The 26607-nt window shown below is 32.9% G+C and overlaps 1 pseudogene across 1 annotated transcript in view; it reads right to left on the reverse strand.

Moving 5' to 3' along the window:
* Positions 1-20069, reverse strand: part of LOC143228507 (cyclin-Q-like) — a 78102-nt pseudogene extending 58033 nt beyond the window's left edge. Inside the window, exons 1-3 of the transcript XR_013015342.1 lie at positions 19801-20069; positions 14255-14352; positions 10531-10616 (exon numbers count right to left, since the gene is read on the reverse strand). The product of XR_013015342.1 is annotated as a cyclin-Q-like (transcript). The remainder of the gene's footprint in view (positions 1-10530; positions 10617-14254; positions 14353-19800) is intronic.
* Positions 20070-26607: the final 6538 nt, after the last annotated feature.

The following is a 26607-nucleotide window of genomic DNA, read 5'->3' on the forward strand; positions in this document are numbered from 1 at the left end:
GCCAGTTCCCTGCATTGCAGTTTCTTCATCTGGTTCATCTAAAGTCCATTCCTTTATTGGTTTCGAATTGGAAGACTGTCCTCATGTGGCACGGGTCTCGTTGCTGAAGGCAGATTAGGGTATTCAATTCACTTCTTGTTTTTGGCAGAGAAACCAAACACATTAGTCAAACAGAAGCAACAGTCTGTCACATGGTCTTTCTGTTCTTGCCATATCATCAGGACAGCAAACAGCATTGTCTTTGAGTGCCTCCGCACAACAAATGCGAGGCACCCATTCCTGGTCTTGATCACCAAATTTACAGCCAAAGTAAAGATGATATGCTTTCTTCATTGAGCGCCTCTGATGAACAAGCATATACTGCCAATGAATATAGCAGAATGTATCGGGCTGTTACGACATTGACGAGACATACTGACTGACACCAATTGTCCTGTAAAACATCTAACTTACTTGTTACAGTGCTACTGAGGCAATGCTATATTCTGAAACAATCATGCACACACTATAAGGTCTATATTAATCCAATGAGCAGCATCCGTGTATGCAAGCCACTTTTATAGCCTGCTGAGACAGTGTCAAGCTGGCTCCAGCCTGCCCAGACATGTCTGGACTGCATACTTCCACAGAACAGCTTCCAACCTGGCCTGATTTCATGCCTGGAAATGCCCAAACTGCACAAAACATTGTTCATAGGTCTCTTACAGAAATGAAAAATTTTGGACACAAATATAAGAAAAACATGACAAAACTGAAGATTTAGATGAAACAGTATGTGATGGACAAATTTAGATGTGATTTTCATGATCAGCAGTCAAAATCTAAGGAACATCCAACAGTGTTCAAGAAGCAAAACTTTGTTCTGCAGTGTATAATTAGATTGAATATAGAGAGCAACATAAAGATCAATATGATGTCAACATATACTATGTCTTAAATTTAATGGGAATGTCTTCCAGAATTTGTCTGTGCCAATGATTTTAGTTTTCTCCCAGTTTATTCTGTGTTCAGTTGATGTGACATGCTCTGCAATGGCTGAATTTTGTGTTTTCATGAGTCTTGTATTATCTTTGTTCTTTTATTTTTTTTTGCAAGTTTTTCTTCCCATTTCTTCAATGTATATATCATTGCAGGAACACAGAATTTCAGCTGGACGCCTGTGTTGAATTTTTTGGCTATAAGTATTTTGGTTTGAAAACTTAAAGATCTAGAGAAGGGGCCTGAAAGGTAACAGGGGGCCTACTGCAATTTATATTTGGCTGAGCAGTTACAAAGGCTGCAAAGAAATTAAGAACCGAGATATTCAAGTGCATTGATAAAATAATACAAAGCTTAATGTTGTTGAATCTTTATGATTCAAGGAGAGTTGATACCTTGTAATAAACGTTAGGGGAAAATCAAGACTAAGGGAAGCTACAGATACGAAACAAGAAGTTTGTTGAAAGAAAGAGAGGTTGATATTGAAACTAAAGAAGGCTGCTTGCTATATATGGAGGCTTAAATATAAAAAGGTGGCTAGGGATGTTGACCAAGTAGGTATGAAGATTGAAGGAACCAAGACTGTACCAAGAATATCCAGTTCAAGATTGACACAAGTTGTATATATTAGAGTGATAATCAGGATCTGAAACAATTTATTAATTAATTCTTGTTAGGGAATAAACACATTTAAAATTAGCAGCAACAGTAATGTTTAGATAGGCCTCAATTTATTAAATTTGACATAAAAAAGATTAAATAGCTTTGGCTGATTAATACATAAAAAATGTAATTTAAATTTTGAATACAGAATATGAAAGGGAATGGTCCCTCTTGGGGTGGGGATCTATAGATCAAATTAACACAAGTTTGTGTTGATGAAAAACAGAAGCATCATGAGAAAACCAACTTTCACTGATCAATTACAAAATATTCTACCCAACCAGAGCCTGATTTGTTAAAGGGATAATTGGGAATGATAAAGCTTTCTCCTATTTTCTTCTGTTTTCCTAAGAAAAGGTTATACAGCATGGGATTTGGATGGGTTGAAGGCTACCTGATACTTGTTACACCAATCTGACACTACACTGAGTGATATTAGAGCCCTAAATGTCACATACTGAGACACAAGTGTATGGTTTAAGGCAGAGAACTAGAAATAATTAAAAAAGAGCTTGTATAATATTGGGTAAAGGCTATGAATGTAAAAGACCTGGAAGTTGCATTGTTGATCTTAACTAGCTGTTCTATCTGTAAGAAAGGTGGATATCCAGCATACAGTTGGGGTAGGTATGCGATTATCAATCAGTTTATAGCTGTGCCATAGCAAATCAAAGGTTTTTTTGGGGATGTCTAGAAAAGTAGCTAAAGTTCTATGCTTTCTGTTGAAATTGCAATAGTTGGTTTTGGTAAGCCTAATAAGGTGATCAATGGTTTATTTACATTGTTTGCCAAATTCTGTAAATTGTTGATTTCTAGATAACCATTTCATTGATTTGTGACTAATTTATTCATCAAGTTACAAAAATTGTTTAGCAAGCTTAGGGTCTGCAGATACTGTAATTAGTTATTTTTTCTTAGGGATTATCTTAATAGCTGATTTCCAAATCAAATGGTAATATTCCAACAGTAACGACAAATAACATCTGTTAGTGGGTTATGATTTCATTGGATAGGTTTCTCATTAATCTATTGTTAATTTCATCTTTTCCTGGGATGTTTTATTTTCCTAAGATTAATTTTGATTTCTGCTAAAGATATAGGGCAGGTATACAAGTTGTTAAAATAAAAAATTTGATATAGAATCAGTAATGCACAGATTTTCATTTATTTTTAATTAATCATTAAAAGATACTATAAATTGAAAAAACAAGTTACTACTACACCCTTCTTTAGAGAGAAATTAAACATTATTCAAGTTTTTTAAAAAATTACATGGTTTGACTTGGATTTTTCAAGAAATAAAAGTTCATAACAAATTAAATTGAGATTTGGTATCTTTAATTTCCTTTCAAATTTACATAATACCTGCTATTTAATTATTATTTTTCTGATAACCTCCACTACAGAGTATATTTTACAACGAGCTGCAGGATTGGTCCCTAAAAAAACTGTTTGCATGACAAATAGATTTTAATGAAGTTAAATAAGCAAAATCACAAGGAAGGATTGCATTAAAAACAGGAAATCCAAACCTCTGACTAATTATGTTAATTTGTTGTAACTTACTAAACAAGCTGAAACAAAAATATGCTGTGCTAATATATACCTATATCATTACCATCTACTCAAATATTACAACGTTCCTCCATTGAAAATGCATTTCCAACAGGTACTTACTTCCAGTCACAAACAGCTATTTTTGTTCATTACTGCTCATTATTTAAAAAAAACAAACAAAAAAAAAACGTTTGCACGCCCCAAGTCTTCCACTTCCATACACCCTTAAGTTCACATGGTTTAACTGATTCTCACATGTAAATTATCATCCAAGAAACCTCCACCAACAGTAGTGCCACGCACCTATGTGACTCTCTCCATGCTATTCTATCTATCACTTCACGTTTAGGCAGAAACATAATCACCAGTTGACAGTGGAGAGGAAGGGTAAGAAGTGAGAGTGGAAGTGAGTACCTTACTTCCACACACATACATGGTTAGAATCCTACAATGAATTAGTGGATGGACTGCTGCAAATGAGAAAGTAGAAGCATCCTTTGAAAAAATCTGAAGGGAATCCTAACCAGCGAAACCTTTAATAAAAGGAATATACATGGGAGACTGTACCATTTCTGTACCAGGAATGACCTCCACCCAAATGTGGAAAAGGTGCAATAGGCCTGGACAAGAAATTATGAGCAGCACATCCAAATAAGAAAGAAAACAATTAAACAGTGATCCTCATCCCAATATATTATAATGTCAATATCCAAGATGAACAGAACGTGGGTAAAATAAGGGATGCACTCCAAGTGGCTAGGGCACAACAGACCATTCACAACAAGTTAACTATGTACAAAACTTGACCATGGTAAACCAACATCCATTTGGGTGTAAGGATGAAGATTACACCTTCAGTAAGTTAACTACAATCCAAATGCAATCATTGAGAATCAACATCCATGCAAGGGTAGGAAAGAGGATTATACCATCTGCATCTCAAGTTTAGCTGATAGATGGGAGAAATCTCACCACCAATCTGTAAACAGGACACATAAGTTGAGTGAAATAACATACATATACATTCTACTCAAATCAAATGCACCAGAACCACCTGAAATACACTAGTATCTTCAGCATAATAACAATGAGGGGTAGTATAAGAGAAAGATGAGGAGGAACCAACAAGTGCACCCACTATAACTCACTATACAGGGGTAGTGCATTCAAATCAAATATAGCAAAGGACCAGGGACACTGAGCTCATGTATGAGGACTTATGTTGATTGGTTCAGATTTAAATCCAAAATCACTAAGAACTGACATCCATGCAGGGATGAGTGATCCCAACTGAACGGGTAAACTGCATTTAGGCTGGTACACTACATATGCAAGTACACCATGTTGACTTGCTCAACTCTAAATTCAAAACTCAACTGCCAGGAACCAATATCCATACTGGGCTACAATAAGATATTCCTTTCACACAACATGAGTGTGGAGAATATGTTGGATTTGTTCAGCTCTAAATCCAAAACTCAAATGCTAGGAATTAACTTCCTTGTAAGTGCAAGATGTGGGACTCCAAATATTATGATGGCTCATGCCAAAGCTACAACACCCCCTTGGACAAACCTGTGCAGAGGTCAATTTGGAAACATCTCATTATCTACATCAGTAGAACACCACTGCCTTACTCTCAACTGAATGAAGTCTTACTTTTTGTATTGTACATTTGTCATTCAGAATGGTATCTCCATGGTCAAACATCCCAGCAGCTTGGAACTGGTAAATGGTAAGAATTCCCATACTCCATTTGAAGAAAGGGGGATAAAAGTAAGTAGGAAAGGCTGGAGAAACATAACACAACAGCCAGTGCAAGGGGTGACCACAAAAGAAAAGCATATAAAACTCAATTTAATCAATTATAAATGACAGGGATGAGCCGCAACCCCTTTCTGTTTTACATATGAAATCCAAGGATATGTATGATCTAGAATGGCATATTTATGAAGCAAAGATATCATAAGGAATAACCTAAGAAAGATCTTGTGGGACACCCCATCCCTAGTTTATGTGATCGTAATGAAAAATGTGCATTTTGTGGCCATGGAAATTATAAAAGTGAACTCAACATGGCTTTACAGTGCAAGTTTTAGTACAATTCTAAGTAAATGAAGTATACATGGAAAAGCACACTCACCTGTTCAAAATGTGAAGCAGGTTCCTAAAAGTAATATATAACAAAAGAAAGAAACAGTACCCAGTCACTGTCTCACCAAAGAGTGAAAGATGGCAACAGGTGGAATATAGTAACCAAAAAAGGAAGAAACAGCTACTGAAAGAAGATAATGTGAAATACATGTATGAGGTGTAGTTTCAATGCTACACAAACAAAGAACTTCCAATAGATGACAAGGTTAAGATACAGGTAAAACAAAGGTGCCTGAATGGAGTAAAGGCATCAGGAAGAAGGAAACTAAGTTAAACCCGTGGGGTAAAGGAGGAAGAGAAAAATTAGTCATGAACAACAGAGGAGTGGTGCAAGAGAATAAAACTGTAGGGAATAGAGTTAACAGAAAAAAGCAACGAGGCAACCCAGAGCACGTATGGGACCACAGAAGGTAATATGGATCCAACAGAGTATGAAGGTGGAAGATGGTAAAATACAAGTTGATTAAAAGAATATTCTACGACAGCCCCCAAAGTGTAGGTTAGTAAAATCAATCTGGAATGAAAAAGAACACATCAAGCAGAAACAGGCAAGAAAACCATATCTGAGATGGCCAGAAAGACTCAAGTGGAATGATCTGACCCAGAAAAACATGGATAATCAAAATTACCATGAAAAGAAAAGTGATAAAAGGAAAAATAAAAACTAAAGTTATAAACTGGATCTAGTTCTGTTTGAATGTTTCAATAGCTAGAGCGAGCAGATGATGAATTGGAGATTTAAAACAAAAGAAGTAACTTCAAATCAAGAAAGGAGTCAACTGCTTCCCATGGAGAAGTAAACCACAGAAAATGGAGCCATAAAACAATTTGAGGATCAAGAGGCCATTTCTTGGAAGAAAATGTGCTGGAACCAGAAAGACAATCTGCAATGAGGATGAAAATACCAAAACACATACATCAAGTTGATGGGTTAAAAAGGAGATCCACTATTAACACAAGGGGAACAAGAACAAGTCCTCTATTGGCAAGCAATACACACTACCACCATCAAATAGTTGGAAAGACGTGCGAGTAGTCAAATCCAGACAAGAGGAAGAAAACGAACCAAAGCATAGTGGACTGTCAAAAGTGTCAGGGTGTTAACATGGTAGGACTTTTAGTGCACAAACTATTATTCAGAAGCCTTCTGTTGATCTACCCACACCTCCCCAACTTTGGAGATGAGCATCAGGGAAGAGAAACAAATCCAGATTTGGAGGGGAAGGGGGGAGAAACTGAGAAACTTCAAGACATGGGGAATATGTTCAACCACTAATGCATATGCTTGAAGAGGGGAGGAGGAAAGTTACGAGAAGAATTGAAAGGAACCAAAGCATGAGACCACAAGTCATGTAGTGCCTACTGAAAAGATAAAAAAAAAGTGTCAGACTGAAAGGAACAAGTGCTACTGAAGAAATTACATCCTCCAATGCATTAGAACCTTGCTAGTTATAAAATAGAGTACCATGATGGTGTGGATAATAGAGATCTTCCTCAAATACATTCGAGAAGGAGAATGGATGGTCCTAACAGAGGTGGGTGTTTATTAAGACATTCTCCAAATGGCTGAGAGGTAATAAGAAAAACTTATCCAACTGGAAAAACCAAACCACCCAAGCTACTTGTGTACAAAGCAATCATGTTATGACTTCCCCTGTTCAGAAGATAACTGAAGCCAGATGTCCAAGTAGTGACATCAGTAAATTCCTCCAAAATGTAGAAGTCAGGTAAAATGCAGACACCTGAGAAAATACATATGGAACCAAAACAAGTATGAAGGGTAAAGCACAAAACGTGTACCAAAGCATGTGGTGAGAAAACCTAAAACAGTATCCCAAGAAATAAAGAAACAAAAACATGCACCCTAAGCATTCTCATTCCAGCAGAAATTATCTACCCAGTTGCAATTAAAAGAATACAAATTAAAATGGGAAAGAACCAAGAAAATTGAGGAAGGATTAATTGATCCAGAACCTTGATCAGCATCAAACAAACACAAGTGGAGAAACCAATAGGCAGGACAGACAGAAAATGGGAAGGTGCTGTACATGAAACACGAACAAAGATTTTAATGTCTCAGAATACAATAAAAGAGCAACAAAACAATACAACATTGCAGCTGTCCCACATGATGCAGAATGCACAAAAGTCATCTCAAAAATGGGCTGGTAGAGAAGAAACTGACCACAAGCCCCTATTAGATGTGGCAAGTAAAGAATTAAAAAAAAAAAAAAATTGTACAAAATAGTGTCCCACCCCTGAAAATTGCAAATGCCCCACCATGAAGGAGAGGAGGAAGAGGTATTTTGCAAAAATCCCCTAGATATAGGTGAAATGTCTAAGAAAGGAGATGTAAATAGACATTTCCTGTAGGTGAGTCAATAGGGTAAGCTGAGGTGGGAAGATCAGGTGGGAGAGAGAAACTGGATAGGATTGACAGAGCCAAGAGAGATTCTAAGTACACAGAATTAGAAAGAAAGTCCACCTTATGGTAAGCTATGGCAACCAGAGATAAAATCCTGGGGAAGGCAAGGCATGCAAGTACCTTTACCCAAATGGGAAACAAACAATCTTCATCATGAAACAATGTCTGGAGAAGGAGGGGAAAATTATACTTTGAAACATGGCTAAAAAAAGGCTGAAGTAGGCCTAGCAGATTCCATTATAGAAGCCTAGGAAGGTAAGCCATAATCAGGTGGAAGAAAACTGACAAAATTTAAGTCATTGTAAACAAGTTTGGCAGTTGTAGGAGGAAGGCAGGCAATAATGGGAGAAAGTAATGCAGAGCCTAAACCCTAAAGGTCTTCACAAACTAAATTAATTGTAAGAATTGAAATAGTCAATATAAATTTAACTAAATGTGTATTGAAATAAACATGTATTAAGATATATGAAAATGTTTGTTGAGAAAATATTTTACATAGAAGAGTAACAACGCTTTGACCTTCTGTGTAAAATATTTTCAACAAACGATTTTGCATATAAATTCTCAACAAGTGGTTTCGACATCACTGATGTACAAGATGTGATGTGTTGAAGAAACCAAGATATTTAACCTAATTACTGATTTACCCCATAAGATAAACTGGAGATAAATTGAAAATAACAGATACTTGTTAAGTCTAATCAAACTGTATAAAAAAACAGTATCAGTAAGTTCTAATTAAAAAGCCTTAACCTGACAAAAATGCATACAACATTGGGGGAAAAAAAATTGTGTGGATCCTAGTTGCAGGATTCCACACAAACAAGAAGTTAATATTAAGTATAAAAGGTAAATAATAACAGAAATAAAATAGATATTATACTGTAAAATTAAGTGCATATTGACAATAACATATATATATAATTTATGATATAATAGTAACATGAATTATGGGTAATTCTAAAATAAAAAAGAAGTGCAGCACATAGACAATCTGCAGGTGTGTGTGTGTGTGTGTGTGTGTGTGTGTGATTGAAAGAAAAACAATATAGTTAACCTAATTTATGATATAAGAGTACCATGAATTATGGGTAATTCTAAAATAACAAAGAACAATTATAAGCCTAATCTAATCTTATAGGGCAAAGGATACAACTAAGCACAGATTTCAAACTTGAACTAGACTGAGTATTGATCAATCTAACTAAGCTTATATTATTGAAAAAAGATAACTACAGACAATAATATTAAGAATAAAAATATTCAAAAACCATAACAGTATAACATCTTATTTCTTCAAAGTCAGTGCACTATATATCAAAAGGTGTGGCCTGACATGGAACAGCTTATTAGATGATCAATCTCCTTGATATCAAGTAAAGCCAATAATTCCCCAGATAAAGACTGCATTTTGAAATGCCAAGAAGTTATCAATCATTAGAATGACATCACAAAAAAATAATTTTAGTTGATCTGGCTCTCTAACAAAACTGTATGAAGGTTTGAAAATTTTGTTTCTGTTTGGACTAGTGCCTTGATTATCACATTCAAACTTCCAACAGTATAATGGCTTTCCCTGCATTAGTGATTTACAAAAATTGACAGCACTAAATGGTTCAAAATGAGAAGTTTTGGTTGATTATAAACAGGTTTACCAAGTAAGTATGTGATTTCTAAATCTATAATCTAAGTATAGAAGGTTGGCATGGCATCATCAGAATTTAGCAAAAATTTATTTATTGTGGGAGGATAGAATTGACCCTGTGTAATTTGAAACAAGAATGTGTGAACAGAGAAATTAACCTAGTTTCTGTCTATATACAGAATATGTAAAAAGGTTTTCAAGTTACAAGAGAGATAAAGAAAATTATCTTAATTATGTGACAACAAAACTGAAATTAAAACCTTTTTTAAGTCTATTTTTTGACACAAAGAAATTAAAATTAGATAATATATATCAAATTTTGACACTAACTTTATCAACACAGACTGGTCATAAAGTTGCATGTTAAATTTTGAATGTAACTCAGTAAAATATTGCAACATGCACCAAAAATGAAATTGGTAACCATATGGTTAATTTTTTTTTAGCAAACATGCAAATATTTCAGAACTAACAAAGAGAATGAATAACTTCACACAAAGCTGCTTAACAATCCTTAATTTTGAGCTGATAAGACAAGAAGAAAGGAAGTAATAAACAATACCTCCTACTAATGGTTAAATTTGAGGCCATTCACATTGGTAACATAAAATCTCAAAATGATATTCATATCAGTTTGCAATTACATTTCACAGATATATACACTATGTAAAAACTTCATTTACTTAGGTAATCAAAATGTATCAGCCTCTCAACTTAAGTGAAAACATCTAAACCTTGTGGAAAAAACAATTTCTGCTAAAACATTTCACTACACATGTAGTGAAGATCTTCTTAACCCCCCTGAATACGACAATAAAACATCACGACTGTTTTTCATAAAAAGTGAAAATTTTAAATGATATACTTAAATCTCAATAAAAATACAAATGAATATCAAATATGAAAGACTCAATCAATTATTTAAGCAACAAAATTAAATATTAAATAATTCACAAAGCAAATTATATTAAATTGTTACATAAAAATAAGGACCTATTAAAATTTATCACAACCACCAAACATTTACATTTTTCTCACTAAATCACTAACTAGTTACAAATACAGAAAATTTTATACATATTATGAAATTAACATAATTCTTACTGACTTGTGGAAAACATTAACTATATCTCTAATCTTTAGGTGATTTTCTTCTACCTTCCCAGCTAAATACAGACATGTTGCTGCAATAAGCTATAACAAAAGACAAAAAATTTAAATAAGTATCAAGTAAAAATCAGTTTCCTAAAGCTAAAAAAGTAGTATATAGAAACAAAGTATCTTTAAATTACTCTAATATTTCTATCAAAATGATAACTATGCTTAGCAAAAGAAACAAATATAGCATAAATAATGATATTTTAAGATTGAATAAGCCTATAGAGCTTGTGAGTTACCTGCACAAGCAAATAAATTCAGTTATGTGCATCTTAATAACTACATTTAGCACTATTATAAGGTCAATTGCAAGCAAGTTCTCACATTATCATCATGATGACAAACTGTTTCCCAAAAGAATACTTGACCGATAACTGTTGTTTTTGACTAAAACAAAATTAAGCGAGTACATACTAATTCAAGATTTTGTTTTTAGATCCGACATTTCTCACATAAATTAGACAAAGTTCCTATATCTATTTAAAAAATTCAAATGACAGGGCCAAACAACAATAATTTTGCAACTCAGTTGAAATAAACAATTACAGAAGACTCAATATTTTATACAAATTAATACCTATGTATTAATAAATATCACTGTTCTACTGTAGTATCTTAATATTCTATAGTATATATTTGTTATAAAAAAAATTGCATTTTTCCAAATTTTAATTTTATAACACTAAATCTGGTCAAGATTGTGTACAAATTTTGGTCTAAGGTAGGTTTCTTTCTGTAGATTTACTGGTCAAGATACTTATTGTTTTATGGAGTATATGAGCTGTATGTTTCTTAATGTTGTATTTTGGGAGATGCTTTATGACTGTCACATAGATCAGAAATATTTCTGCATCGTAGTGCTGTATTTTCTGAATCAGCCACAGAGTGTATGTATTGTAAATTTAGTATTGATGCTTTTAGTTAAGATTTTGCTCATACCTTGAGGAAGTCAAAACTTGCTATGACAGTTTCATCTATTTTCACTACATTCTTCTGCCTATCAATTGCAAGTTGTCAATTCTGTTGCATTAGTTACATTAAAAAGGATTTCACTTTCCAACCGAATAATTCACATTAAAACATACATTAGGGAACAGTCTTTCCACTAGGCAAAAGGTTTTATATTTCATCCCTCTTACCACAATTCAGAAATGCTGTTTAACTCAAGTTTTATTATGACTTAAAAAACAGTGCATCTTCCTTTATTTCACATGTAACAAATTGCTACACCTGAATGAAAGATCCATAGAGCTATTTTTTTATTTTTTTTTAATGAATATCAGGTAATTGTGCACAGGTATAACTTTGGTGTAACATACTGTTAATGTTATTGTATTATTATATATTGAGATATTTGTATTATTGTTTGGCCAAAATGAAGTCTTATCCCATGTTATGAGCATGTGGAATTTTCTCCAATGGTTTAGAACAATTTAAGCAGCATAAAACACGAGTTAAACTTCAGTAAATTGATTACTAATCTTGAGTCAATTAGTTAGCTAATTACTCAGTGATTCTGTTAACTGCTGAATAAGTCTGCAAGTTACTGTAAGACAGTTGTTTATTTCAGTTTAGTAAATTTTACTTTGAGTTTCCAACAAACCTCTATAGATATGAGACAATGTCTTATGAAGAATAGTTAACATGTACATGGCATGTATCTTAAAAACTTTAATTTAACTAAAAATTCTATACTTTTAAGCTAAAAAAAGGAAATTGGATTTAATTGACTATACCACACCTATAAAAGTACCATATTTTCTCATCTTTGCTCATTTAACCATTGATATGAACTCTACCATGCTTACTCAAATTATTACTGCCCAATATATAACCTTCAGCAACTTGAGAAATTTATATGCAAAACCTGACGATGACCGAAGAAGGTTGAAACGTTGTTCGCTCTTCTATGTAAAATATTTTCTCAACCCAAACGAGCCGTTTTTGCATATAAATTTCTCAACAAGTGGGTTTCTCGACATCACTGATTACTTTAGCAACTTGAATATTGTGACTCTCCACCTATACCAATATGCCCTCTTTACTCGGTTTGTATAAAAAGCTTCCTTTTAGTTTTTATTTAGAACACTTGAGCAAAGTATCTCAGTGATAAGAATTATTGTAAATCTTCTGGGAAACCTTTCTTCATGATGCAGGTAAAGTTGGAGAAGAGATAAAGGTGTTTTGCAATTTCTTTTTTGTCATTTACCCTTTTGGATACTGGTATGTTAAAGTGGACATGTCACACTGTTTTAACAGAACTATATCAACATTTAAACTCCTTGTTTATCAATAAAAATGGCATCAAAATTTAAAACTAACAATTCCAATTTTAATGTTATACAAGTTTTAATTTTTCAATTTCAAAAGTAAATGTTTAATTAAGTTATTGATCTTCACCTCTCTGTATCAAGTTACACTTATTTGTTCCAAATTTCCCATTTTAAATACTCTTAATACCCATATAATGTCCAAGTTTTATTGCATAAATATAGATATAATTTATAGTTATAGCATCCAATTATAAGTATACACTACTGCCTTGACAAACTGTGTTGATCCAGAGAAAATAAATAATCATGGATAACAGAAAAAGCAGATAATTGAGGCACTAGCGTATCTCACCAGTTGGCCCATTGTTTAATCTAAACATTTTTCAATATATTAAACTTCCTTCTTTTGATTTTTTTTTCTAAACAGTCATTCAATCATATTATCATGAAAAATTATAGAAGTTGTTACAATCATTATCACAGAAGTCAAGTATTGATCGGTCACTTATTCTTTCATGCTCCATTTCTGCAAAGGTTGTGAAATACACAAGTACAATTTCACTTTTCCTGTTATAATACTTCCTCTTTCAACTGTCCATTCCTGTTTTAGATTAACTTAATTGCTAACACAAGTATATAGCTCCTAAAGTTCAGTACTTTTCTCTATAGACATAGAAGCACATTTGCATCCTATAAAGTCTATGAAAGTAAATTAAAATATTAGTACAAATTTATGCTTTGGAATTATAATGAAAAAGCCTTCGTTAAAACAGACTGAAAATATTAACTGTCTATAGGGAAGAGGACATTGCATGACTGGGCAACACTCCAACACAACCTGAACATCCATCTATGGTTAAATGATGCCCACTATGCAGCAAAGAACAGAGAATGACAACTGGAGTGAAATCCTTTACAAATCTTAACGAGTATTGTGCATTTCTATAAATTTTTAATTACTAGTCAAATAAAGTTGTCCATAATACAAATATTTTGTATTACTGTCTTAACAGCTAAAAATAAGAGAGGCAAGACCAGGCTTGAACCAGCCAACGCACGCTTTAAACATCAGATCCGCATGCAAAAACCCCAGATATCGTGCAACACTGAGCTTTTGCAGACCAAGATTAATTTCCAAGATTTATTTCTCCAAAACATGTAAATCATTGTCTAGAATTATAATGGCACAATTGTTTTAAGAAAAGATGGATCTGAAAATATTTGTCAAGACCTGCAATACAATAAAAAGTGAAAGCCAAGATTTTACTTAAATATTTCACTTTAAAAGCAAGATATCAAAAACTTATGGTTCCATGCAAATTTCACTGATGTACATTGATAATACAAATATACAAGTATCAACATAACTGACATTATTTTAGAAACACAAGTACTACCTACATAGTGATCATAATCTTCAGGATTACACTCTTCAAAGAAACGATGATATAATGTTGCTGCCATAGCAACTACCTGTGGCTTTGCCTCCAATTTGATCCCTAAAAATATTATAAATTAGTTAAGAAAGTATTTCACAAAAACATACCATTTGCATTCCATCAGCTTACTTTAAGATATTTAGCTCAAAATAAATTTGTTAAAAGTAAATTACCATGCAATAATAATTTTATTTTAAATCACAAACATACAACATGTGCATCAAAACCACTGAAGTATAAGAATGATGAATTTACTGTAACATGCACAGAATTTATTTGTAAAGTTAATGTATTTAAACTGTCACAGCATTAAAGTTTAAAATACTTTAACAGCCATAAACAATAATTCTACATATAGAATAAACAAGTTCATACAATTGTTACTTGTATATGAGAGAAGTTCTGGATATGCGTATATTTTGTTTTAGTTTAATTACTTGCTCAAAACAATAAAGAAGTAACTAGCAAATATGTTTTATTAAAAGAAGGATAGAAAACAGATTTAACAAATGTTAGAGTAGCAGCTGTAATTTTATCATTTTGCATATTTGTACTGTTCAAACTTCACTCTTTTTACATAAAATATAAAAGGAGTCCAACGATATAAATATTTAGGTAAAATTCGGAAAAAATGAAATTACTTGAAAACAATGGAGGAGTTTTTCTCATTGTAATAACCTTTAATAATAAAAAAATATTGTGTGAATCTAAAGGAAGTTACATTATTTAACCTTTCAAGTGTTTATAGTTGCGTGATGTGCTTGTTGAAAGAAGGTACAGAGACAAAATGACTTAGTTCTCATCAAATAATCTAGAGGTAGCAAAACCAATTTTTGTAGGTCCAAATAAACATAAATTACTTTAAAAATCTTCCATTTTATAAAGACAAAAAAAGCTACTGCAATGACAATTTTAATTAGTTTTTGATCAAAGCAAGCTAACACTTTGTCTCCATATTTAGACCAAAACTAAAACTAACCCACTAAGTAATGCTGCTTATTTAACATACAAGTTTAATTATAAGTATGGAATGTCATATGAAGCCTTTCCAATTATTAGAATGTACTGACTTAGTAGTTAAATACCTTGATTGTTAATGGTATTTTCAACCATAATCCTGATGGCATTTCACAAGGTTTGGCCAACTTGGGGGGAATAAACTACTATTTCAAGGATCCAATTTTCAAAAAAAAATTCTACTAGATAATTTATGATAGATATTTCAAGTGCTTGGTATTCCAAAATATTTCTGCCACTAGTATTGGAATTTGCTTTATTTTCCTTATCATTATTTAACTTTTCATCCTGTTTCTATAAATCATATTAAAGTGTTTACATAATTTTTCAAAAGATTGATTTAAAGAGCTTTAATTAAGGGTAACAATAATATAGGTCTCTGAAATTATTACAAATATACATTAAAATGCTGTTTGCTTGTGTCCCTAATATAACATTATATATATACTACTGTTTATGCACTACAACAACTAAAATGACTCAAGATCTACATTTGTAGAATACTGACCTACCAGAACTATGAACTTTCAGAATATCATGCTGTCACCAATTTCAGAATGTACATAACATGTACAGTCACAGCTTCCTAGGTTTATAGTATACCAACTGTAGCAAACCAATAATATATATAGTCTCTTGACATATCATACTGGTTATATTTATAGGCACAAGGAAAGTTTCTCAAAACTTCAGTTAAGGCAACAATATTGTCAATACACTAATGTTTATTATTGAATCCTATACCAACCAGTTGTTCTCCAAGTTGTACAAGGGTTTGAGTGTAGCGAAGACATACACATCACCTCACGGCTCCCCATGTCTGATGATTTGACAGAATAGGCAATATTAACTGTATGGTTGCAAAGTTTATTAAATCTAAGTTGAACAGATTAGGATGAACATTCACCTTATATCGTAGTAGCATACTTCACAATGAAACAATATTTAAAAACTATACTTTGATTGTGGCTTTTCTTTTCTTTTTTTTTTATAATAAAGATTGTAACCAATTACAACCTTCTTTCCAGTCTCTTTCTTTTGGTTAAAGCTAAGTCAAGCACAGAAATGATAATGCAATGCTTTGTAATACTATCGGTTGATTTTCTTCTTCTGAGGTTCCGGAAGGATTACTTCAAGGAAAATTATGACAATCCAAGATTAGTACACCACTAACAGATCCTAAAGATTTTTAGGATTATTTACATAAATATAGGTTTAAATTTAAAAAAAAAAAAGTTTAAAACAACTCACTAATATTTCAAATGGAATACTGCACAGATATGGTCTCTTATTAAGAAAAGAGATTGATTTACTGGAAAGAGTTTGAAAAAGCAGAATTATCCAAATGATTTTCTGGACTGAGGGAAAATGTTACATGGATAAAACATGATCTATATTTTCTACAGAATAAGAGAAAATAAGTTATTAATGAACCCTTGCCATTCTGAATCTGTTACTTGCACTTTTGCTTTTTTCTCCCCACTTGCATTAATAATATTGATAGAGGCATAATTAGTAAATTTGTCATACAGGAGAGAGTTAAGAGATGTATTTCATTAAAACTGAGAAAATGGAACTAGTAATACTTGTTATCTAATTGCAATTATTTTTTCTGTGCAAGTATTATTTTGCAATTAATAAAGTTTACAAGTAGTTATTAGAGTACAAATTAATAAGAATGTTAGCAACAGACAATTTCAGTTACTGCAAGTAACTCAGTCTAAAGTTATAACATTAGAAATAATATTAGATTGCAAGTTCAAGTTACTGTCGTTTTGAGGTGGTACATTCTTGATTTTCTATCTGTTATTAAAAGAGGAGAGTAACATTCCCGGCCCTGAATAAACCATGAGCAAATTAGAATTGAACAAAGATGTCTAGAAAGATCAAAACCAAATAAAACACTAAAACCAAACATTTTCTCAGAATCTTAAAGCAAGCCAAAGATCAGATATGTAGGTCTCTTTCATTTTTGATAGACCTATAGAAAGTGAGTAGGTGCTTAAGGATCAGCAAATTATTTATGTTACTCCTACTTTTAACAGGAGTTATCCTGGAAATTAGCTTGTTTCACTTTTGGAGTGACAAGGCCTAGATTGTTTGATTTAAATGAGGTTTATGAAATCATTGTACATGGTTGAACAAAAGGGAACTTTTGCCTTACAAACTGTTATCTTTTCTTAATGATGTTCTTTTTTATCTGAAGAGGGAAAAGTTTGGAAAAAACAAATTAACTGGCTTGTAGCATGGTTGAATCAATGAAATCAAAAGGTTGATCTTAATAGAATACAGTTAAAGTGGATCCATGTTATAAGTGAAATACCTTGGGGATCAGTGTGGAGGTTTTTGCTCATTTTTATTGACATTAATGATACAGATAAGAAAATAAATAGTAAATTAGTAATGAAAGATGATGACCTTAAACTCTTAGGTACTCCAAATTGTACTAAAAATTTTGAGGTATTACAGAAGTATCCAAAATAATGTCTCACCTCCGTGATCACCTTAAAACAAACTAACTTTTGATACTGCATTGTTATTCATAAATACACAGTTTTACAAAAATTTGGCATTACTCTGATAAAGCACAAGATGCATACATTGTGAAAAATGATAACTATAAGACTTGAATGTTGTAATCAAATGAAGTCAGCCATCAAAATTTCTTCAATTTTTATAAATATTGAAGACATTTTTTTGAACAATGTTTCAATTGTTGGCAATTGCCGAGTTTTTTGGTTTTTTTTACATAAATTGAATCATCATACTTTTTGTTTTGTATTCAGACTAAATTGTAGTGTTTTGTTTCATATAAGTATGTTTTTTTTATATTTTTCAATATTTTTTTGAAAATTTGTAGTTTCTTGTATGTGAATGAAAAATGTGTTTGACAATTGTTTTGTTAAAATAGAACCATTTCTTTCTAATAAGACATTTTTATGCAATGAAATACCAAAGTTCTTGCACCAATATGTAATTTTTTAACTTGAAAAATAGAAGCTATAATTACCAACTTACCTACCTAATTAGATTCTTACTTGGAAACAAACACACTTTTGAAAGAATTTACCTGATGTAATTAAGTTCTCACTTCCAAAACCAACAAATCTAATATTACAACACAAACAACTTTTCAGGATGTCTTCAAAAAAGTAATACAAAATAAAATAAAAAGGTAGATTAAGACTATACAAAAATATTGTATATCCCATTACAGAATGACTTAAATTAAAAGAGACTGAATTTGTGGAAAGAGTTCAAAGAAGAGCTAATAGGATGATATATGGAAAGGTCTTAATACAAAGGCAAATTAAGATCTCTGAATTGTTTTATTTTTTCTAAAAAGAAAAGTCAGAGAGGACCTGATTAAGGTGTTGAAGGTTTTATGGGAAATGACCAAAGGAAAAAATTCTTGCATAGAGGTGGATAAGTCACATAAGCCATAAAAAAATTAAAAAAATAGTACTCTGTTGCTAGTAATTACAGGTAAAGATACTTAGGATGTATATAAAGGCAAAGTAATTACAAGATAAGGAATTAATTATCTGTATACAAAACACTAATTAGGACCCATTTGTAAAACTGTGTACAGTTTAAGTCTCCTTATATGTATACACACACACACACTTAATGCAAAAAGGTTGAATAGATCCTAGAATGATTCCAAAGATTATCCTTTAGGGAAGAGTTATAATCTATTCTCTCTTAAGAAGGGAGGAAAAAAGCAGTAAACTTATTTAACTTTACAAAATTAACTGTTGGATCAAATGTATGAAAGCTTCTTTCAGTTTTGATTTCTTTGTACAATGTCCCGAGATGGCATGAAGAGAGAACAAAAGTTTAAAATTGGGAAAATAAAACTTAGTTACAGTTAAAACAGTTCTATACTTCTATTATAGCGATTGATTTATTGAATAAGTTACTGTCAGCAACAGTTGAGGGCAGCAATTTACAAAGTAAGGACTTTAAACAGTGGAATCAATTATTTCCTAAAAAAGTATAAAATCAGCTTAAAACTGTTTAAATTTTTAAAATTTCAAAGGTTGGGTATGAAAGGATAGCCTTTAACTTTATAAGAATCAAATGGTTCATTGTTATGAATATGAACTAAGACTTGACTGTTAGTATTAAGTTTTTACGTTACATTTTGTAGAAATAAAAATCAATCTTCATATAGAAAAAAATCCAAAACAACTGGTTTACATAACTCATACACTACAATGTAAGTAAAGAAGAGCGTATAACAATACAAAAATTTATAACGTCTCGCATTTACACTTGAAAACAAAATTCAACTTTTAATTATGTTAATACTGGAATTTTTCCTTTTCAAATACACAAATTAAACCTCAAGTTTCCATTTTTCATACTCTGGCATTCTTCATTTCGTCAAATTCATGTCCAGTATCAAACTTTCGAAGAAAATGATCCACTTTTTAACGCTATTTCTAGGCTAGTAATTTTAGATTAGAAATACAACGTTAGGCTTACCTGATTCAAAGATATATCGAACTGCTTTGAAATCAACTACGCGTGGAGAGGTATCACTTCTTACCCACTTAGATGACAGTAATGCCATTACCCCTTAATCTTATTTTTATGATACACCATTTGGAAACACCAATAATACTCCTTGACCTTGTTCGAACCCAAAACTGCAGGCTTTATATGTCAAGGGCTGCTTCAACTATTTTCTTTTGCTCTCTTTGTAGCACGTGGCAAAATGTTCACAAATACAGTGGCTTTACATGTGACGTCACTAATCACGTGTTTCAATGGTGACGCCATATTGGTAGGAAACATCACCAGGCAGCACAGTCGACCGTATGTAAGGATGCATAGATTGAGAACTGTGTAAAAGTTGTCATTAGTCATATCAGATCCATCTTCAATATGAATGGACCTATACGTTTATCTGATTATGTAAAAGGCATGACTCATAATCATCGGGATCGTTATATTGATAAAATCAGTGCCATGAAAGTCGACCCATATCTGATAAATATTAAGTTTGTTTGTTTGTTTTTTGAATTTCGCACAAAGCTACTCGAGGGCTATCTGTGCTAGCCGTCCCTAATTTAGCAGTGTAAGACTAGAGGGAAGGCAGCTAGTCATCACCGCCAACTCTTGGGCTACTCTTTTTACCAACGAACAGTGGGATTGACCTACCATTATAATACCCCCACGGCTGAAAGGGCGAGCATGTTTGGCGCGACGGAGATGCGAACCCACGACCCTCGGATTACGAGTCGCACACTTGGCCATGCGGGGCCCAATAAATATTAAGTGATAAATGTGGAAATTGTAATCTTTTATGACCTGGCTGGGTATGACAATTTTACTTTTGTGAGCATAAATAAATACATATGATATATTGCAATATTTATTTTTATTTGTGTATGCAGGTTTCCAGTTTTCTTTTTCACTTGAAAAAATAAAAGTCAAATACCTCCAAACATTTACTTGGCACAAACATAACTACTGAAACTATAACATGTTACTGGGATATAAAACATAATTTACTAATATTTCGGAATAACAGAAGGACACATATTCACCAAAGCACAGGAAACATGCACAATATATCAAGATTGTTTATGTTGTCAACATCAACACCATGTACAGCAGTAACTGGAATAATTGATTCCAACATTGTGTACTTTTGTCTGGTAACACCTTTGACGCGTTCTACATGGATTCTAACTGATGCTATTTGTCTGGTTTTTTCAATATCCACAGCATACAGTTGCTTTTTACCTTTTCTAAATGTTGGAATTTCCAATTTAGCACCATAGTAGCCAAATGTATCTTTTAGATCAAACCCTCTTTCGGCCAATATTGTGTCACCTGGATGGATGTTGTTAAGAAACCCAGAATCTTCTCTTATGAATTTGTCACTTGCTCTGCCTCCATAGCCTTTGGATATAAAAATAATTACTCCTTGTGGTGAAATACCAATAAAATATTTTGCTGTATCATGTGACTTGTAATCGGAATATGTCTGAGTTCTTGCTTTAAAATCAGAGGGTTTCTCAATACAAATTTTAAAACAATCAATGATACATGTACATTTTGGAAATGTTCTCTGGAAACAGGTGGGGATAGTTTTGCAAAATAGATTACGATCTGGTCAGAAAATGGTTGCTGGAACTAAACGAGCATATATCACATCAGTAACTGTCTGAAACAACCTGGACATTTTTGAAGAACGCACACTGTACAGAAAACCTAAGTATTGCATATTCATGTTGAATCTCAATCTTAACAGTGTTATCAGTATTTGTTGAAACACACTCAGAGATTCCATTGGCCTTAATACAGTACTCAGGAGATTATACAAACACATCAGAATTGCATATGAGTTCAGACCTGTGAGAACATTTACCTTTTTGTCATCTTTTTCTAAAGATTTTTGATCAAATGAAATACTGTCAAGTTTTTCACGGAGAGCAATATTTTCAGTTCTCAATTGCTGACACTCTATCTGTAAAGCTTCAATATCAGTCACACTAGGATCAGTCTGTATGGAGATCTCTCTGGCTATGTCTGGAATTTGAGGTCCACCTTCCTGTTCATCAACAGCTTCCAAAGAGAACAGAAGCAAACATGGACAGCAGAGACTGGTCACTTTCACTCTGGGACACCACTGAAACAAAATGAAAACTACTTGTGATTGATTTATATATATTCATGTTTATTAAATGATTATCAGAAACCTAAACATTAAGTTACAAAGGACATACTTATATGAAAAAATACTCAAAAATCAAACACATCATAGGTTACTGAAATAAACATTTTTTTATGGTTTTAACGGACGTTTGACAATTAAAAACCCACCACATCTTCTTCGCTTTTTGGAGGCTAATCTTCTGTTGAATGTTTCCAGAGCGACTTTTGACTTTTTCTTCTGTGGGGAAGACACATATTGGAACTGTGAAGGAACGTAGTTTGGGGAAAGGGGGTCATCACTCTTACCTGTAATACAAAAACAAATATATTACATAATTTTGTGACAATTAGCTGTTTTCATATATATAAGTTGACAAATACACAAGTACCAGTATATAATAATATATGTAAATAACTTGCAGTCTGAATTTTTTCTTATTTAAATAAAAGTGAATCATTAACTGTTATTGATTAAACAAGAAAACTGTAACCAAGAGGCAAGAGCAACCGAGTTGTTTATGTATCGTTCTTTTAAATAAAAAGTAAATTTTATACAATACATTTTCGTGATGCATGTTAAGCTAAACAATAATAATGGGATAGAATTTTATAATAGTTTTTTTGTGACCTATCAAGAACTATTTTGTTTATGACTGTTTATGCAGCCCTCCCTTCTCCCCCTCTTTATAAAAGTAAAAGAATATAATATTATATTTGTACAGCTTCAACACAACTATAGAACGATTGCATATTGTTTGTGGTTTCAGAACCCTCCTATATTTGTAATCTAAACTATATATTTATTATCTCCTGCATAAATAGAGGTTACTTATTCAAAATGAAATGGTCGCTGCAGACACGACTCGCTCTGGTGGGCTGCCAACCTTCTCGCTTTACTGCAGCGACCCATCGAGATCTACGCTCAGGATCCGTCGGAAAACGGTGAAAGCTCTTTCCTGGATCTTGGTCTTGTCTGTTCTGACAACCAACAGCTATGCATGTAGTCACCATGGTCAAAATAATTCAGAACTGTTATGAGAAACGAACTGCTGATCAGCTAACTGAGGCGCACTGATGTGGCGTCTAGCCTACCATCATGACGGCATAAGTTTATATTCCGTGATTGCGTGACATAACTGCAACTCGTCTATTATTCCGAATTTTAGGTCATGACTAGACCAAATTATGCGTCATAAACAAAGCTCTAACGTCATATAGACACTAACGTTTCACTTTTTCTGAGCAAACAAAATGTGTTTATTTGTTGTTGTTTTTTAATTTGGAGCAACGCTACACGAGGGCTATCTACGATAGCCTTAAGTAATTAAGCAGTGAAAGACTAGAGGAAAGTCAGTTTGTCATCATCATCCACCACCAACTCTTAAACTAACGAATAGTGGGATTCACCATGGCTTTATAACGTTCTGATGACTGAAAGGACGAGCATGTTTGATGGGATAGGGATTCGAACCAGCGACCCTTAGATTGTAAGACTGCGGAACATGCAATCGAGCCCCTGATTGTAGCGTTGTAATTCGTAGACTTAATGCTGTCCAACAGGGGGTTAGCAAAATGTGTTTTATAGTGTTTAAATTACGACAAAAAAAAGGTTGTTATCCACAATTCAAACAAGTAAATAAAACCAAAAAGTTCTTATTTACCATAAAAAAATTTACGGAGCTTAGACAAAAGTAAATAAATTCAGAAGCCTTAGTGGTGAGTTGGCGGTGAGTGGTGAAGACTAGCTGACTTCCCTCTAGTCTTACACTGCTAAATTAAGGACGGCTAGGGCAGATAGCCCTTGTATAGCTTTGCGCGAAATTTAAAACAAACAAAACCTCTCTGGTGGGATAACTATAAGTTTCGTACCTTAAAACGCTAAAGTCCGGGGTTCAATTCACCGCAATGTGCACGGCAAAAGTAATTTATTGCGTAGCCTTATGCTAAAAGAAAAAAGAAAAAAACGAACGTGAGGTAAAAATATTGGACATCATAATTTTGTGTTTTTTTTTTTTTTTGTGAAACGAGTATAATATAAAACTACTATTAATACAAAGATCGAGAAGGAAATTTGATCTGCATTTCAAAATTCGCTTAAAATTTATTTTGGGAAAATAAAACTGTTGCAGGTTAGTTAAATGAACAGTCTTTAATATGCACAAAAAGAAAATGCAATGCGCGTACTTGCAGAAACCAGGATTCACTGAGTAGATCGCCATCGTTCCATCTCTCAAGACGAGTCTCTGATTATCTAGTCGTGATCGATTAAACATTTGGTAGAACTAAATAGGAACAGGAGTATCGTATTCTTTCTTTCGCAAAGACATCACCACATTACTGTTGTTCTCTCGCAGCATTCGTCACTGTAATGTAAAACATTCGGCAAACAAAGAACAGTGCTGCTGTTGACCTCTTTTAACACTTAATTTGATTGGTTTGGTTTATTTTGAATTTCACGCAAAGCTACACGAGGACTATCTTCGCTAGCCGTCCCTAATTTGACAGTGTAAGACTAGAAAGAAGGCAGCTAGTCTTCATCACTCACCGCTACTCTTTTACCAACGAATAGTGGGATTGACCGTCACATTATAACGCCCTCACGGCTGATAGGGTGAGCATGTTTGGTGTGCCGGGGATCTGAACCCGCGACCCTCAGATTACGAGTCAAGTGCCTTAACCACCTAGCCATACCGGGCCAAGAACAAGTGAAAACGGAGAATTGTTACTTTCGTTTTTCTAAGGAAAAGGACATAAAAACGCAGTGGATACATTTATATGCAGACGTAAGGACCATATTAACACCAATAATGCTATCAACATCTGACAAAGAATGATTATGCTGACGATATGAATTCGCGTTTTTTTGGGATCCCAAGTCAAAGAAATAAAATGCGATTGAAGAAGTATTATTGGTATTAAGTTTAAACGTGTTCACTTGTTGAATGAATAAACAACTTCATGAAAGTTTTATGCAACGAATCGATGTAGTAAAATATGTCTTAACTAGTTACTTTTGCATTTCTAACATCTAATGGACTTTTTCGAGAAATTAGATATCGGCAAAGATTCCATGAATACTTTAAATAAAGTAATAATAAAATAGAGTTGACAGAGAAGCTCTCTCATGATATGTGAAAAATGTGATATACGAGTACATGGTATCATATGAATGTATTGATGAAAAGTGATAAAAATGAGCAGTACTGTTGTTACTGTTGAATTATGCAATCATTAGTTACAAAAAATAATTTCAATCTTCATTTGTCTATATTGGTTACCTTCTTTTCAACTATACTCTATAATGTTACTCAATAATTTCATCCGTATTTAATCTCTATGTAATTTTAAAATAAAATTATTTATAAACATTATAACTTCACAATTATTCAGATTTTGTAAAATTTGTAATAAATTACAATATTTTGTTATTAATGTTGAAATATTGACAAAAATAATGGATTTAATAAAGAAACGTTAAATAAAATTATTAAAATATTCTGTTTGGTTTTAATTTATTTCGCGCAAAGCTACACGAGGGAAGGCAGTTAATCATCACCACCCACTGCCAATTTCGGGCTACTCTTTCACCAACGAATAACAAGATTGACCAAACAGCAGAAACATTAACATCATGATGTCTTTCTTCTGGCGTATTGTCTATTTGAATTGTTGCATTTTCACTATATGTACATTTGAATACTAAAATACTTTTCAGTCCTCGAGGTTACCTTACATCTTAGTAATAGACAAAACTTTATGTTAACATATATGTGCATTAATTTATACATGATTCACAAAAAAGCGCATTTCTGAAGTGAAGTTTGATGTTTGTGGGTTATCAAGTAAAGGAAAGTCCGTCTGCTGCATCTGATAGAACGCTTTCTTCTATAATATTCTCATAAAGGTTTTGAGGCTGGTATACCTTTGTTTATTTTTTACTTCTTTTTTTCTAATTACATCCACGATTACTCCCTTTTCGTTTTTTGACTGAGGAAATTATTTTAGTCTTGTTTCCAATACGTGTGCCAAGTACAAACTGTCAGAATGAAATATCTTTTTTACTGCAGGCAATGTACACAGTAGGGCACAAATGGCCACTATGTTACTTGGGTTATTATTTTATTAGTCAATATCAAGCATTGCCCATCATCCTAACCAACAGTGAACGTTATACGAATGACCTACACAAGAAGTACAGCAAAAATAAATGAGATAAAATATCAACAAACAGCTATCTCTAAAAATAATGTTCCAAGTAGCAATTCTTATATTTTATTTATACAAATGATGGCAGAATACTTGAAAAGAAAAAGTAATTGGCCAAACTTTCACCTAATTAACCGTCTTTAGAACAGAAAGCAACCATGGTAGAAGTGAATAGCTATAAAGTAAAGGAACAAGTAACTCTGGTTGTGTTATATTACTAAATCACCTTCAGAATAAAAAAGACAAAGTATATTTAATCAACAATACAGCCTTAGAATTTTGAAACAGTGTCGCAGAAAAAGGTTTTTGAACTTCGCGCAAAGCTACTCGAGGGCTATCTGCTCTAGTCGTACCTAATTTAGCAGTGTAAGACTAGAGGGAAGACAGCTCATCATCATCACCCACTGCTAATTCTTGGGC

The sequence above is a fragment of the Tachypleus tridentatus genome, chromosome 10 (assembly GCF_004210375.1).
Source record: "Tachypleus tridentatus isolate NWPU-2018 chromosome 10, ASM421037v1, whole genome shotgun sequence".
NCBI lineage: Eukaryota > Metazoa > Arthropoda > Merostomata > Xiphosura > Limulidae > Tachypleus > Tachypleus tridentatus.